Below are 17633 nucleotides of genomic sequence, written 5' to 3'. Positions count from 1 at the left end.
TGTGTGTGTGAGAGAGAGAGAGAGAGAGAGCGAGAGAGAGAGAGAGAGAGAGAGAGAGAGAGAGAGAGAGAGAGAGAGAGGCATATTAACACACAGGAAGTAGTGAATATGAGGGTATCGTGTGTGTACATTAGCTCTCAGCATGGTTACTATACTGCTACAGCACACACACACACACACACACACACACACACACACACACCACAAACACACAGAAACACAGAGGGGTGTCCATTTTCTGTTGAAATGCTTTGTTTTTTTTGTATAAGTCTTACACTACCACACCCTACAGATCTTCCCATCAGTTGTGTCGAAGCCCAAAGATGCTCAAGCCTTTTCCTTTACAGTGTAACAGTGTACCCCTCACCATCGGCTCTTCTCCACTCTGATAATCACAGTGAAGTGGCATTTCATTTCACCTTATTCATTCATCTAGTGCTGGGCCTCCCCAGGTCTTCCCACATCACTGTGTTCTTTGTTCAAGACACGGCTGCAATCTGTGGCATCCAGTTCAAGACTCTGGTGCTGGTCTACGGGGCAGCGAAAGGGCCTCCAACAGCTGACTGCCACTCTCGCTGATCTCGATCCCTGTTCTGGCACCACAGTGGTGGAATGAACTTCCCACTGAAATCAGGACAGCAAGTCAGATGGGCACCTCAACACCTCAGGCTTGTGACTACTGCCCAAATGTAACACTTTAGTTAATTTTTTATTTTTCCCGAGAAATTGTGTTTGAATAAGAGAGGCTGGTATTTTATTGGGGACTAGACAATGACGTCTTTACATCATCAGATATTCTTTTCTTTTCTTTTAGATGGGGCAGCTGTGGCTCAGGAGGTAGAGCGTGTTTTGTTGATCAGAGGGTTGGCGGTTCTATCCTCACCTGTCCACATGCCAAAGTGTCCTGTGGGTAACATACTGAACCCCATTTTGCTACTGGTCCCAAGCCCTAATAAATCAGGTGTAAAAAGCCTATGACAAATTAAATATAGAGTTCTCCATGCTGGGTTGGGTAGGTCTGCCTGGTCTGCTAGTAAGCAGATGATCCACTGTGGTGACACTGAATGGGTGTGTTCTAGTCATCCAGTTCAACAGATGCTGCCAGATGAATGGAATTTAGTCTGAGATCACATTCACGTTACATTAAAGCTATTGGCCTGACCAGAAATCACTGACCAATAATCATCACTAAGGTGATGTTTTTGTCCCACCTATGTCCTTTTCAGTTAAGATGGAAGCTGCATTTGTGGTGGCTTCAAGCAGGATACAGTAGAACAACAACTTCAGTTTATTTTGTATGTTAAAGTCATTTACTCGTTTTTTTGTTTGTTTGTTTGTTTTTGTTTTTCATTCAAATTATTTAAATGTATTTCATTTACCTGTAATGTATTTATTTCCATCGTGCTTTATTATTAAATTGGACTGACTGGCAGTAAATCTAATTGTGGTCATTTAAACCAAACTCAAAGGACAGTAAGAGGGATGACAGAGGAAGTGACTAAGTGTGACGGAGGGAGAGGAAGATGGTCAAAAAGAGGTGGCGAGAATTTAAGGGAGGGGAAAGGAGGGAAGAGAGAGTGAGAGCGAGGGATGACAGAATGAAAGAGAGAGATTAATAGACGACAGCGGTAGTTCAGGGAGGAACGCTGACAAGTCTCTTTCAAGTGCTGGAGACCAGTACACAAACACACACACACACACACACACACACACACACACACACACACACACACACACACACACACACTCAGGTCCCAGTGGAGGGCAGGTGTAGACAGCACCACCATCTGTGTATCAAAGCTTCAAATATTACTCCTGACACACACATTTTAATATGTGTGTATGTGTGTGTGTGTGTGTGTGTGTGTGTGTGTGTGTGTGATACATGTAAACAAAATGATGCAGATATCTATATCAGGTATCAAAAAACTTTTTTACTTTACTGTTTGAATCCATTGGTTGGTACCACTGCTGGTTGAAACTTGGACAATGCAGTGGGGCCTCGGATTGAACCTGGAGAGGCTCGTTGTAAATACTGTTAAAATCAGGGCCCATCTTGATGATCTCGAGGACCAATTAACAATGAGGAAGCCTTTGCCATAGCATCTAAAGCAAGGCTGGACAGAACGACCACAAATGTGCAGAAAGGACAGCTGCATATGTGGCCTGCCTTGTATCTGTTAATGCTGTTGATGAGCTGTTCTGACATTTTGCAAGATGAAATAAGAGAATTTAAAATGCACTTAAAATTGTATTTTAAATGCTTTCTGGGATCTAGAAAACTAGCGCCCTACTCTTAAACAGTGACCATCTACTGAGGGAAATTCATGGAGCATCTTTCCCTTGCCTTTGGAGTCAGATTTGGGGGCCATGTTTAAATAGAAGCTGAAGGCCAGATTTCTGCTGCTGGAGAAGCAGCAGAGCATTGCAATGTCTGAATTTTTGGTAAGAGCTGCTTATTTAGTACCAACTTTGACTGCTGGCGTCACTGGAGATGTTCACTTACTAGAGCTGTTCAGCCTCGGTTCTGTGATGTCAGTTGTCAGCCAGCCAGCATTCAAAGACTTGTCAATGGAGTGCATGGCCAGCACACCCAGCGGAGGACTGTGTCATCAGCAGCTTTTATGAGAGATCATCCACTGAAATATTCTGGCTGAAGATTAAGATATTTAAAGATTCTGACGCAGTCTTTTGAGGAGTTTGCACTGGGTGACGTAAAGTTTCACCATGCCCATGTCAAATGCACATGTGGAGAGATCCTTCTCAAGGACCAAACATCACCTCTCTCTCTCAGCCCTGAGTAGAAGTTTATGGAATCAGATCCGTCACTGTGTGGAGGACACGCATGGTTTTGGTCTCTTTCGAAAGGTAAGGCTTTGAACTTACATATGTTTTTCTAACAGCATGTTTAGGTGTTCTCCCAAACAAGGAGAGTGGGTTTTAGAGACTCCCTTAATGTATTTTTTCAACAGGAAATCATCTGTAGGCAGTCAGGTGGAACTTAAAACCACTGAATAATAGTAATAAAATAAAATTAGAAATAGAATTCAGAAAATGTGCAAAAACATCACAAAAGAAGAGGAAGCTGCAGATAAGGTCACTAACATTGTGCAAATTAATGTTCGATAATGTAACATGTTGTTTCATTTTACAAAAATGTATCTAAAGATCAAAAACTTTATGGCTACAGCAATGGTCTGTTTGAAAAAAGTCCAGGAAGACAATCATAAGACCTCAAATAATATAAATAGCATTAATAATCAAACTGAGTCATTCTGTTCTATAAAGCTGATGACAGTTTAAGAGACCTGAACAGTTCAGTTTGAGAAGTCACTTGACTGCAGGTAATACAGTAGGCGCAACACTTAAGGTCATAATAAAATGCAAATACTGCAAGTGTCCTGCAAGAAACCTTTCATGTTTAATGTTAAATCTTTGACGCTGTGTGTGTGTGTGTGTGTGTGTGTGTGTGTGTGTGTGTGTGTGTCTGTGTGTGTTTGTGTTTTCGAACTCCATAAATTAGAATGAGATGAATAGTTAAGTATGAAAATATGACAGGCTGGTCGTTTGACGCTTGTGCACATTGACAAGAGACATCTGCCCTGGCCTGTGGAGAGAACAAGCTGAGTGTGTGTGTGTGTGTGTGTGTGTGTGTGTGTGTGTGTGTGTGTGTGTGTGTGCATGTGTTTAGATTGGCAGGGGGGGTTGCACAGAAAACTTCTGATTTACATTTATTCCCGGGCATTTAGCCGGCACTCTTGCATGTGTGCAGTTGCGTAAGTGTGTACTTCTTTCAGTATTTTTGTACGTGTGTGTTATTTTGTGTGTGCGTACGTGCGCGTGTGCGAGCACGCCAGCTTCTGTCAGAAGAGGGGATGAAAGGATGAGGAAGTCTCAAGAGAACAAACGGATGAGCAGACAGCGGATGATGGCGAGGGAGGGACGGAGTGCGACACTAGGCTGTACGAGCGCTGCTGCAGCAGCATCGGTCTGATTAAAACACACGTTCTTCTATCTAATACTTTAATGAAATATTAACACAGTTATCTGTAATTAAATTAAAAGGAGAGCCGGCAGTGAGATTAGCGGCCATGTCGGAACAACCTTAGGAGGATAAACTCCCCCCAAATTAATGCCAGAGCATTAGCTTAGCCGCTCTGCTGTCACACACAGGCTCATAATGAGTGTGTACACAGACAAATTGACTGGGGCAGTTACACACAAAACACACATCTAGATATACCTACAGAAACTCAGAATTCATTCAAGACACTTCAATGTGTCTTGCAAAATGGGAGGAGCTGGAGTTTTACCACATGGTTATGTTATGGCTATCGGTTTTAACTATGGCAGTTGGCTCTCATTGCTATGATAGCCAGAAGCTGCAGCTGTTGTTGCTACAGAGAAGAAGTTGTTGTACATTCAATGTGGCAACTGTGAACGAAGCACTAAAAGAATGGGAAAATTAGAGATGCACCAATACCGCTCAAGTACTACGAGCAACAATGCCATTACAGTTCTGACATACTCAGCACACCAACAGACAGACAGAGACACCCAAACACACACACACACACACACACACACACACACACACACACACACACTTTACCTCAGATCAACTGCAGTCACATTGCAGTACAGTTGGTTTTTTCCGTGTCAGTGCAGCTCCTGTTGATGGCTGCAGCTAAGGTTACCTTCATAGTTTTGATGCCATGGTCCTCATCTGTTCCTCTGGTCTAAAGTCTCTGAAGCACGGTCACAGCAGCAGTCACATCTGATGCAAAAGCTTTCTGTATCTTTCCGTGATGTGGTGACGGCTGGGAATCTCTTACCTCAGCTCCAGTATGCCGCGACGACGGAATCCTGTATTATCTACAACTGACAACAGCTGGTCATAATGAGCAATGTACTAAGTGTACATGTTATCTTGCTGACCAGCAGTGATGTCTAAAGCTACAAAAGGCCATCGTATCTTTATTAGCGTTTGGCCATGAACGCTGGCAGTGGATTTTTTTAGGATTACTATGAGTTGGTATCACCGGCTAGCTCAACCAGAGCGCCAGCAAGCGACCAGCCATTAAACTCTTTCCCACTGAAGCTTTGGTGTTAAGGTTGGTCCAAAGATAAAAAAAATGCTGATGGTTGGAACTGTGTTTGTGGTTCTAAAATAAATGAAAAATGTAATTTTAAAAATTCAGTAGCAACATGTCAAGACAGGAACTATCCCTGTTACTCTGGAGACACTTAATGTTCTTGGAGACAAGAGGAAGTCAAAACATGTTCATACTGAACATATCTGCAAGATCTTCACTCACAACATGTTTCAGTTGTTTCCTTACAATATCCAATTCTGCAATGCAGTATCTACCCATCGCAACATATTCATGGTTCTGTTTAGAAATCTCTTTGGTTGAGGTTCAGGGAAGATTGTGCTGGAAACTCATTGTTAATCAATGTTGACACCGGATGGGACATCCCTAACCTTAACCTAACTGTTTTCGCAGCCTAAAATGAACCATGCTGAATGTGTACCCCAATCTCCAGTGTCAGAGTCCTTGGCTGCATCTAACCATCCACCTCCCTGCAACTGATGTGTGATACAAGAATGTAGCATTTCAACGACTGCTTAAAACAATACTGTACATTTTCTGCAGATTTTTTACTCAGAGGAGTTCCAGTGAAAACACAGAGCAGAATGCAAAGATCCTAGAAAGCACACACACACACACATACACACACACACAAACAAACAAAATTATGTCCCCACAACATGTGCAATACATGTGCACACACACAAATGTGAACACAGTTACACAAAACTACACGTTCTCTTCGCTCTCCTCCACACATGCACACGAATATTGAAATGAAACAATTACCTTGGCGTGTGTTTGTGTGCGTTTGTGTGTATGTGTGTGTGTGTCACAAGAGGTGGGCTTTACTGGTAATCATGAAGGGTATTAGGCTCTAATAATGACTAGACTAAATAGACCCTGAATGACAAGTAATAACATTAAGTGTGTTTGTGTGTGCATGTGTGTGTATGTGGGGGTGTGTGTGGGGGGAAGGATAAGTCGGCCTGATACTGAATTAAAGCTCCCAATTAGCTGGAACTATTTGATCTGCATTCATCAGGCCTGACCTGACAAACACACACACACACACACACACACACACACACACACGCACATTGCATTGCATTAGAGTGTGCATGAGAGAGACACACACACACACAATGTGTACCATGGCAAAGAGATGAAACCTAAATGTCTGGATTATTATTAAAAGAAAAAGAAAAACTGATAATTATAATGTAAATCCATGAATTTCAGTGGTATTTATATAGAGAGAGGTTTAGAGGAGCGAGCGAGTGTGTTCGCCTGGTTTAACAACATTATCATAATTAATCTGATAACGCTGACATTATTGGTGTAGCAATTACCATTACAGTTATCTGTCGGCTGCTGCTTATTATTGTCTTTTCATTGTTTCTGTAATCATGACCATGATTATCATCCTTTATATGCCGATTCGTGATATTGACAATTAATTTGCTTCATGTTGTTATGTAATATTTAATTAATTTGTTTGAAAAAGCTGATCTAAGATCTTGGTGTGAATAATATATATTGGGTTTGGATGTTTACATTTATTGTTGGTTGGTCAAGGATTAGTTACAGAATTGTTTATCTCAATCATTTCAATGGTATTTCTGATTAAAAGGTAGTTTTAGTGTAGATCTCCATGTCACAATGCATTGTTTTCTATGCATATTTAGTATTTATTCAATGGACTACTGTCACGATAATTCTTTTAGTTTGGTAGATCAGGGTGTGTGTAGGAAGAGACACATGGGGGACATTATTAGCCCCTGATGTGATGCAAATGCGGGATGCCAGCAGAGCAGGACTTGAGATGTTGAGTTGTGCCAATTTCTTGATTCAGGCTGTGTAACAATTTGTGAAAATTGCCACCCACATTTTTTACCTGTAATATAAAACCTGAACTGAGCCTGAATCAAGAGAACAGTGGGCTAACCAAAGCAAAAGTCAGTCAAGGCCCACCATCATTAAGGATGTTCCACCCTCATACATGCATCCCAAAGGAGATAAGGACCTTCACTCAGGATAGACCTTTTTCAGAGTAGATGTCTCGACTTGTCGTGTAGGAAAAGTGCAGGTGAAATACATTTTGTTAACAATGTCTCAGTTCCAGTAAGTGTCCCAGTCAGCCAGAGGGACAGTGAGGCAGCATTCACAGTACCAGCTTCCTGAAACTGTGCTTTTCCAGCTTGACACCCTGTGTCAGCTTGAAACACTTTCACTAGTTTGGACTTTTTGAAGAAATGTTGCTGTTGAGTAGAACATAATTCTGAATAATTGTGGATAAAATGGAATAAGATGTTCACCTGACAGTGAGAGAGTTAAGGCATGTTTTCTAGTTCTGTTGTCACAAAGCCTTCAGTGAAGTGTAGGAAATCATTAACTGAAGCATAATGTGGTCAAAGACAGAAGAAGCACCAAAAAGCATTTTTCCAGATGGACCTGGAGGAACTTTGCCACCTGTTTTCCACTTACAAACCATCCACCTTGTTTGTCCTGATAAGAGACGTAAATCCATCGCCTCCCTTTTTGCCATTGGTGAGAATAACTTGTTCCGCCCGGCGACCGGATGGTGATGGATGATGATTGGCCGGCCGGATCAGGGTCTGGCGTGTATTTCCATACATCATCTCACTCTCTCTCTCTGCCCCGACGATCTGCACCTGCGCCGCCTCGCTTCCCCCGAAAATACCTCTGATTAATGTCCGGAGCTGGAGAGGGGAGCGGAGCGGGGAGATGCTGTGGTATTAATTAAACCAACCCTAACATCCCCATCCCTTCTACACATGTGGAGGAGGAAAAGAGATAGAGAGAAGGAGAGAATTGAGAAAAGACTGGGAAAGACAAGTGACAAGAGAAAGACAAGAAGGGGATAATGAGAACAAAAAGAGTGGAAGGAAGCAAAATAGAGAGAGAAACATGGGGAATGGAAAGAGTGATGGAGTGAGAAAAAGGAAAGATTTAAGTGAATCAGAGGGAGAAAGGAAAGAAAGCTGGAGATATACAGAGGAAGAGAAGAAAGAGGAGGAATAGGGGACAAAAGGGGAGTGAGGTAAAGAGAGAGAGGGAGAGACAGAGCAGAAGTAAAAGATGATATAGATATAAAATAACAATAAATGGAAATAACGACAGAGAGAAAGAGAAGGCGAGCTTTGCCCAGATTAAGGAAAAGTGAAATAGAGACAGTGAAAGACGTAGAAACAAAGAGAGGGATATGTGGATGTGTGATTGGCTCTCATGCAGAGGTTGCACTGCTTCTGTTGGTCAGCAGATATGCTGTACTTGCTAATAATAAAATGTGCAGCTAGCCACTCAGATAAATGACCCTCATCTTGTAAACCTGCACGCTGTGTGTGTGTGTGTGTGTGTGTGTGTGTGTGTGTGTGTGTAAATATAGTTTGGTAAAACATCTGTGTTAGCAGGGTCACATTAGCCACTTAGCCTGCCTGATGACCAAAAAATCTGTGGAATCACTGAGAAAGTAAAGGAGAGTAATGTTAACATTACTTTGTATATGCAGTACATTTATTTATATTCTCATTTACCATAAAAATAAGATGAAAATTTGTAGTGGACATTTTGACGTAGCAGGAAATTGGATGTCAGTAATAACAGTAACGATGTGACAGTGAGCCAGCGTGCACAACGTGGACCCTGAAACTGAAGCAGCCAAATGGAATTCAGCCATCATTCTCAATATTAACATTTACAAAAAAAGGCCTGCTTTGGAAAAAAAAAAAAAAAATGCAACAGAAAAGAAAACAAAGATCTGCATCCAATGTGGGATCTTACCTTTGAGATTTACAAGATTAAAAAAGAAGTCAGGGAGCTCTGTGATTGGTCGTCCCTCTGTCATACAGCCAAACAAAGCTACATTAAAACTCTTCAATCAAATCACCACAAAACAGGGGGTGATGCTCCCACCAGCTAGTATACCAAAAGATACCTAACAACACCGGAGCTGCTACACTCGAGGGTTATTGTTCCTCTTTTTGTTGGTTACATCTTTTTCATGTCTGCACTAAATGCAGATTTGACACCGGTGAAGACTGGAGGACACCTTGCCAGTGAAATTTTGGATTGCCATGAAACTTGATATATTTCCATGCTGCTCTTTGGTTGAATCCTGGTGACTTTGGTGATCCCCTTTTTTTTTTTTTTTACTTTTTCACAGCCTATATAATATCTCAACATCTCCTCACTGAACTGGTGCCAAATATTATACAGAAATCCCTGCTTCCTAAATGATTATCCCAGTGACGCTGGTGATCCATTGACTTTATGTATAGTGCTGCCAGCAGGGGAATGAAGCGTCATTATCAGATCAAAATTTCATTTTGTTCAATACTTCTGTTTCTTTTGCACAATGCTAATAGACTTCAGACAGACAAAGTCTCTTGTAATGTCTTTTCCCCCAATAAAACACACTCCTAAAATCATATTATACCATAAATAGTGGACTTAAATGATCCCAAAGTGCAACAGAGTATGGACTCTAACTGAGAGCTAACTAATATCATACTTCATATCATATGCTTCATTTGGATATACATCAGCCATTATTAGCTGCCTTCAACAGTGACGACCTCCAAGTCTCGGCTATTTCATGATGGGGCCACAGAATTCATCTTACCCGACCTTTCACATCCAAGGAGACAGTTATTAACATAATACACCAACAAGAATCTACTGTACATGATTATGTGTGCAAAGCAAAGAATGATGCTAATAATTGAATGTGGAGCTCCTCTTTAAGTTACTGAAGGTTTTAAATGTGTGTTTTAGTGCAACAGAGACGCGAAGAAAAGAGTCCTGGCTCCACTGAAAGCATCAGAAACGAACAAAACAAAATGTTTCATGTCATTGAAAAGCATTTGAAACTTTTTCAAGGGCAGCAGTGTTTCCCCGGTTTAGACCTCTGAAATAGTACTAATATTAATCCTAAAAATAATGAGATAATGTATCAGCTTATTAAAAGCTGAAACGATAATCTGAAATGAAAACAGGCAGAAATATTAACATGTCCCCCCTGTGTGAAAGGGACTCGCAATTTACACATAGCAGCCGCTGTCTACAGCAAACACATTTATTTTTCAGCGGCAATATTTAAAAATGCAAATAGATGCAATTACACTCGCCTTGTTTATCAGCAGTTATTACCAGTAGTTTGGCGTTGCCGCGCTGAAGAGGAGCCATATTTCAAAGCGTTCGCCGTCGGCCGCTCGCTAACGCAGATAACGAGTTTCCCCCCTCGCAGATGTAATTACAAAACTATTTTCTGGAAAACAACTCCAGTTCCACGACCCCCACTAACACACACACACAAACACACACACACACACACACATATATATGTAGACATACATGTGGAAACACACACACACACACATTCCCTTGCAGCTGTTCTAAAAATAGCCTGGTCCTTAAAGATAGAGATCAGTTGATGGATTCATAGTGGGGCCGTTATTACTGGGATTAATAATAATTTACTCAGTGTGTGTGTGTGCATGTGTGTGTGTGCGCGCGTTGGGAGGGGTGCCGTGTTTAATTAATGGTGTTATTAAGGCTCATCATTTTCATAGTTTTTTAAAAATTGTTTTAAAAGATCATCCATGCAGAATGTCCTGTATGTTTTTACTCATGTAAAATGTTGTTTTCTGTGGCAAGAAGACATTTATTACAACAGTTTACAGGAGAAGAGGTCACTTCTCAGCTTCACCTAATACAAAAGGAAACAAAAGGCAAGAAAGCACACATAAAGCACTGACTGTGTCTCATTAAAATAAATAAATAATAAATAGTTAAATAGTTAGATTTTTGTGATGCAAATGTGTTTGTTTGTAAAGATATCTAATCTAACAACAACAAAAACATATGAGAAACATATGAAAACCAGAACTACTGAGCCATACGAATGATTTTGTGTTTTATGAGTTGAAAAGGGGCACCTGAACACAGCATTAGCTCTGAGTGATGGAGGGAAAGAAGCAGCTTCAGCTCTGCTCAGTTCAATCTGAAGGCTCTCCATCGTCCAGTCTGTGCAAGAAACGCTGTTTGTTTACATCCCTCTGCATATAACTGCACGTGAAACACTACATGCACCTGCCAGTGACGTTAACCTGCTAGCCATGCTAGCTGCAGAGGTTTATGCTTTCAGTCATGCCAACACTACTTCCTGCTTTTTGCTACAGAGCACCAGGCTGTGTCCAAAGTCGTTATATACCATCAGTATTATACTGTACAGTGATCAGTAAACTCACTCAAATCATCATCATTTTGCATCACTGACAGTTGTAGAGTTGCACAACTGTTATTTGTGCACCTATAAGATGCAGTGCATTGCATTGTGGGATTTTGAGCAGAAAGTAGCATACATGTCATGAACATTTCGATGCATTGTATGAATTTTAAAGGGCATGTATAGAGATATAAAATTCACCCTCAAAGAAAACGGAAGTGCAGTGCATTGTACAGCAAATATGGAGTGATCGCACCACGCCAGACTTGACCTCTCCATCAGTCACACCTTCATCATCTGGTTTGATGACCTCGCTTAATGACCACCGTGGCTCTGGACAACTTCAGCCTGAGCAGAGGTGTAATCAGCTCTGACTGAAAACATCTGTCTAAAGGTGAACACACACACACACACACACACACACACACACACGCAGAGCAAAAGACAAACCTCACAGAGACGCATATTTTTGGTTTACTTCAATTATCTTATTTATCCTTTATTTCATTGTGTGTTCAAATGTTTTCATGAATTTCTTCATGTTATTGATCATGTTTTTCTTCTTTTTTGCACTTCATTTTTCTACTATATTGTACTTCAAGTCAGGTCCTAGTCGTTTATTGGAAACCACAAGTTTGCCTCAAAGGACAGTAAAACCTGTACAACAAACTGTATTCTCAGACCTTCAGCAGGAATAATGACAGAAACCAGAGAAACCATGTCGGCCATGTCATTCCTCCCCTTGCAGTGATCAAAATACTCCACACAGGTCAACGAGTTTGCTTCAATTTGATTCATTTTATGAAATTCTCATCAAATGTACTTTAACACTGTTGTCATGTCAACATGTAAAGTGTGAAGTGAAATTCATATGTTCATCATCCACCATCTGTGCACACGTCAATCTGTCACACAAACACAGAAAACACAACAAACAGGCAAAGATAGCACCAGTCTTCACACACACACACACACCTGCACACACACCTGCATACATGTACATATGCACATGCTAAAATGTCACAGATATACATCATACACACATGTGAACACACATATGAAAGCACAGATGCACAGTAAAACATATTCATACACACACCCACACACACACACACACACTCCTGCAGGGAAGGCGTTGCAGTGCAGATGTGTGTGTTGAATTGCACAGGATGCGACGCCACACATGAGTGGTTGTCACGGCGTTTAGATGACAGATGTAGTACTCTGGTCCAGGCTTGGTTCCAGACACACACACACACACACACACACACACACACACACACACAGCTAAAGCCACTCTTCATTTATCAATAATTGGTTTTTAATTCCAGTTGGCAGCCAGCAGCGCAAGCGGCAGAACAATGACAATAATTAGTCCATCAGAGAGAAAGAAAAAGAAGAAGAAGGAGAGATGGGAGGCAAAGTTTCAAGGGCCGTCTCAAAAGTGACATAAGCCCACCTGACCACTGACTGGATGAAAAGATTTAATGGTACAGCGAGATAATTCTGCAGTCTTTTTTAGACAGTTTACAGCAGAGGAGACCAAAACGAGATGCTTCATTCAAACTGAGGACTCTGCAGTAACATGATAACATGATATCAACAGGCTTTTCAAAGAGTCTTTGACTTTTTAAATGCCCCGGGGGCCTCATACAGGCACTGACCAGTTCTGATCCAGCATGTTTTTTGTGCTCTCTGCGTATGAGGTATGTTTTATACATCGCTTGAATATATTTTCCCCAGAAATGAGACAGGAAATAATATTAATTAAATATGAACTAAATCTGGCCCTAAAAGCGGTGAGCAGTGAGTTACAGCAACTGTTAGACAACTGAACGCTGCATGACTGACCAAAGCATTCTGACACATGGGGTGACGGCAAAACAGACCAACTGAACATTAACTATGAAATAAACTTAACTGTGACTCAGCATAAACTGATTCTGCTGAAAGTTCAACCTGAAGTGAAGATCTGAGGGTGAGTGGGTATGATGTCACAAAGTGTGTTTGCTCTGCTACTCCAGCTGTGGCTGCTGCCATCACAGAGAGCCTGGATGAGAAACACGAGGTCGCCGTTCAGACCAGGGCTTCTAAAACTTTTTACTCAAAGGTCTGCATCTGATTTTTATTCAAGGTCAGAGGTTCAGAACGACTGGCAATAACAAAATGATATTTAATCAGTTAATTAACACCACATCTCTTCACAGACAAGGTGACTCACAATACTGAGTCCATGTTTATTTCTGACTTAGAGACATTTTTGCAACTACATTTACACTAGTTATAGAAATGGTGTACTAAAGTAAACAGTTCGTTTGTGATTCAGGACTGTATAGCAAATTATGAGGTGTAACGTCAGATGTGCGTACTTTTTGAATTCATTAACCATTTGTAGGACGATGATGCCAGCAGGTCACCAGTGCACGAGCACTGAGCTGGGGGCTGCGTACACATTGACTTGCTGTTCGGTCTGGATGTGGACAGATCTCCAGACTATAAGAAGCACTAGTTTAGTTAGTCTCTACCTCACTGTCTACAATTAAATGTCCAAAAACTTGTTTTGTTTCTGTGTTTAGGAATCTTTGTACTCATCTTCATCGCCCCACCTCAAATACAGGGCTTCCTCCCATGCTGTAAACTGTGATTTGTTTTGTTTTAATTTAGCATCTAGACTGTTTCTTACATCTCAGCAAACCCAAGAACATCTCCATCTTCCCGTCCTCATGATGAGCTCCTCGTGACCCCGCAGTGGCTCATTATGACATCACAAAATCAGGGTAAAATTCGCCTAGCCTTTAATCCACCACAGAGATGAGTCCAGACTGTTCCTGTGCTCTGGCCTCAGTTCATTACGTTTGATTCATATTAACTCTATAGATTTAATTCAAATTAATTTCATTAGTTAAAGTGGAGCAGCAGAACGTGGCTCTGACTGGCATGACCTATGACCTTTAGATTTGCAGAACACCAGATTGTAGACATCACTCATCCGGCGGGATGTGACCTTATTTAGTTTAATCACACACACACACACACACACACACAAAGAGAGAGAGAGAGAGAGAGAGAGAGAGAGAGAACCACAGAGCAGACAAAAAGAAAAAACATCAGTTTTTACAGTCTTACAGCATTTCCCTTTTTTTTTTTTTTTTCCATATTTCTGGTGATGTGGATTTTCAAACATGCGGCACAAACACACACTCAGGTGTTGTAACCTCAGCGGCTGACTGCGTGAACAAGTCTCAACGCTGTCAGAGATGAACCACCAGACTGACACTGTGATAACGGAGATAACATATTTAATCCAATCTATTCACAACTATATTTCATCCAAATTACAGTGAAACCATGTACCCTGACACATCTGAAATAAATAAAGATAGCAATTAACTGTTGGCTGCAAAAACACCGGTGAGACAAAAAAAAAATATGCTGTGCACAAGCAGAAATGATGGGATGTTCTTGGTAAAAGAAAAGAAGAAAATATGAAAAGAAATATTCATATAAAGATATGAAAAATTCTTACTAACTAATCTAGTGTCTTAAGCGAACTTCCACATTATAAATGATCATTACTTGATGTCTTTATGTATGTATATATATCATATATTTGTTTTGCTGACATATTTGGGTCAAGTGCCAAGAAATCTCTGTGGAATGAGAGTAAATTGAATTACTGTTAAAGACAGAGGGTAGAGACAGTGGTTAAGAATGAAGAGGGGGCTCGAGAGGGTAAGAAAAGAGACTGAAGGCAGTTTCAGTCAGTTTCTGTTGACTCATTTTGGTTTGTTATCATTATTGTCTACTTGAGATATAAATACGATTTTCTGAAGGTTTCACTCAGAGGTTCGGGATGTATCCCAGGCCAGAGGGCAGTTTTTAAGCCTGTTCATCTGACTGGCTCTCACTTATTACCAAGCGCTCAAAGCAGTTCAGCTTGACGAGCAGCAATAAGTGACCTGCTGACTTTTTCCTCCCTGGGTTTAACCTCTAAGGCGAGATACAGGCCGGCCTACCTTCTGCCCTGGAAGCTGCTCTGTTGTCTCATCTTGTCTAGAAAAGTGAATAGGATTATAGGGTTATATATTATAGTGCCTTAATAATGCAGCAGTTAACATGACATTTTAAGTCACAATTATTATGGAAAGCTTGCTAATTGATTTCATCACCGTCTGTTACAGGCGAGGTCGATAGGCTGACTTCATCGTGTTTCCCCGACTCCTGAAACCAAACCTTTCGCTCACTGCAGCCTAAAGCCAGTAGTGAGCGAAAGGTTAGAGCTGCTTTGGACTGGCAGGATGAATTAGGTTGGAGAACGTTAAAGAGCACCACCACCGCCTGATTAGCCTGAGCAAAGGCCGTAACCCCCAGCTGCTGCTCAGAAACACGAGAAATGAAAAGGATTTAATACCAGTTTTACAAATTATTGACAAAACGATAAGAAAACTGAGTGATTTTCAGTGAGCTCAGGCTCAGTTTGAGCTGTGAACACATTTCTGTTTGTTTTGTTTGGTTTTGTTTTTCAGACTAAACTCCTGACTCAGATTATATTTTTGTTCTGTATGTTGCTGAGTTTAAACTTCACCTGGCCAGACAGATTTACACCAGGGAGGGTGTGTGTGTGTGTGTGTGTGTGTGTATGTGTGTGTGCGCACACGTGTGTGTGTTAGGGAGTCCTTTCATAGCTGCAGGGCCAGATGTTCTTGGTGATCGCCCCCCTCCCCTCATCTTTTCTCTCTCTCTCTCTCTCTCTCTCACTGCTCTTCCCTCCACCCGGTCTTCCTTCTTTCTTTTCATTTTATAATCATTTAAGTTCTCATTCTCTAAATTCCACAGCAGGTTTCATGGCTTCATTAATTACGAAACAGAAATATCTATCCATCCATCTATCTATCTGTGTCTTTATTCTCCTCATCTTCTTCTTCACCTTTCGTTTCCTTGTCCTCTTACTTTCCCAGTAAAAACTTCTTTCTCACACACACACACACACACACACACACACACACACACACACATTATCTTTAATTGTTTTATTCACTGCTGTGTAGTTTAATTTGCATTAATAGGCTACATGTTTTTTTTATTTGTTGCTAATATTTTATTTTAACAATCCGATTCTCTAAAGTCACTAAAAGCTAAAGTTATCACATAAACGTAGTGGAGTTAAAAGTGTAATACTGGCCTCTGAACTGTAGTGAAGAATAAAGTAGCATCAAATGGAAATACTCAAAACTGATGTACATGCAGTATCTGACTAAATGTACTTACAGTAGATACTTTACACCACTATGATTCAGTATCATTAAAGCTCCACTGGCCATCACCAACTCCGCCGCTTTGCTTTAATTGTATGGTTCAGTCTCAGTTCCCAGCAAACAAGATCTGATGAACTCACTGAGCACAACCTGTTCAGCACCTGCTAGCAGTACGCCAGAAAAACTTTACAACATGATAATGTCAGGCTGTGTGTGTGTACGCTCTGTGTGGAGTGCCTCTGCCACCGAGTGGCCACAAAAAAATCAAATTCATATCAAAATAATAATGACAATTAAATTCTAATTTCCTTCATTAGCTGCTGTTGCTGCCACTAAGTGTCTGTATACAGTATGCGGATGTAACAGCTCCCTCTTTCTTCTCCCAATCATAAACTGCACATGATGAACAATCAGTGATCTTTAGCCCTGAGAGAGCTGTGCATCTCACACTGTGATGTATTGTGAGTTGTGGCTTTAAAGCGGAAATGTAATGAAATGTGAACCTGCAGGTTTTACGATAATCCATTTCCCATACAGTCAGCTGGTGAGAAAATATGCTCTGTTATATGATCCACACACACACACACACACACACACACACACACACACACACACACACTGGAGTCGTGAGCAGCTGCTGTGAACTGAGACAGACATATATATGTAATAGACAGAGACATATAGTGGTGGTCATTCTCCTCCATTGTGGGAAACATGTCTTCCTAAGTTAAACTTTTTTTCTTCATTTAGCTCAAGTGGAAAAAAAGTTTATTGACCTCACAGGTTTAGGACAAGCCAATAAGACCGTTTCTCAACTGTTTCTTTTGTTTCATCATATAGGGGTCAATTCATATTTCGTTTTTTTGTTTATATTTTCACATCTAAAAAAAAACTATTAAAGAATAGGCCAGTTAGATCAGTAACAGATTAAAAAAGCAAACAGATTCACTTGAGTTGCAATTATTGGATGAAGGATGTTTTGCTTATATGTCACCACACTGAACAGTCTGTAAAATAAAATTAAGCCTGCATTAG

The sequence above is a fragment of the Chaetodon auriga genome, chromosome 19, assembly GCF_051107435.1.
Source record: "Chaetodon auriga isolate fChaAug3 chromosome 19, fChaAug3.hap1, whole genome shotgun sequence".
Lineage (NCBI taxonomy): Eukaryota > Metazoa > Chordata > Actinopteri > Chaetodontiformes > Chaetodontidae > Chaetodon > Chaetodon auriga.
The sequence above is the reverse complement of the archived record's forward strand: the minus strand, read 5'-3'. Positions refer to the sequence as shown.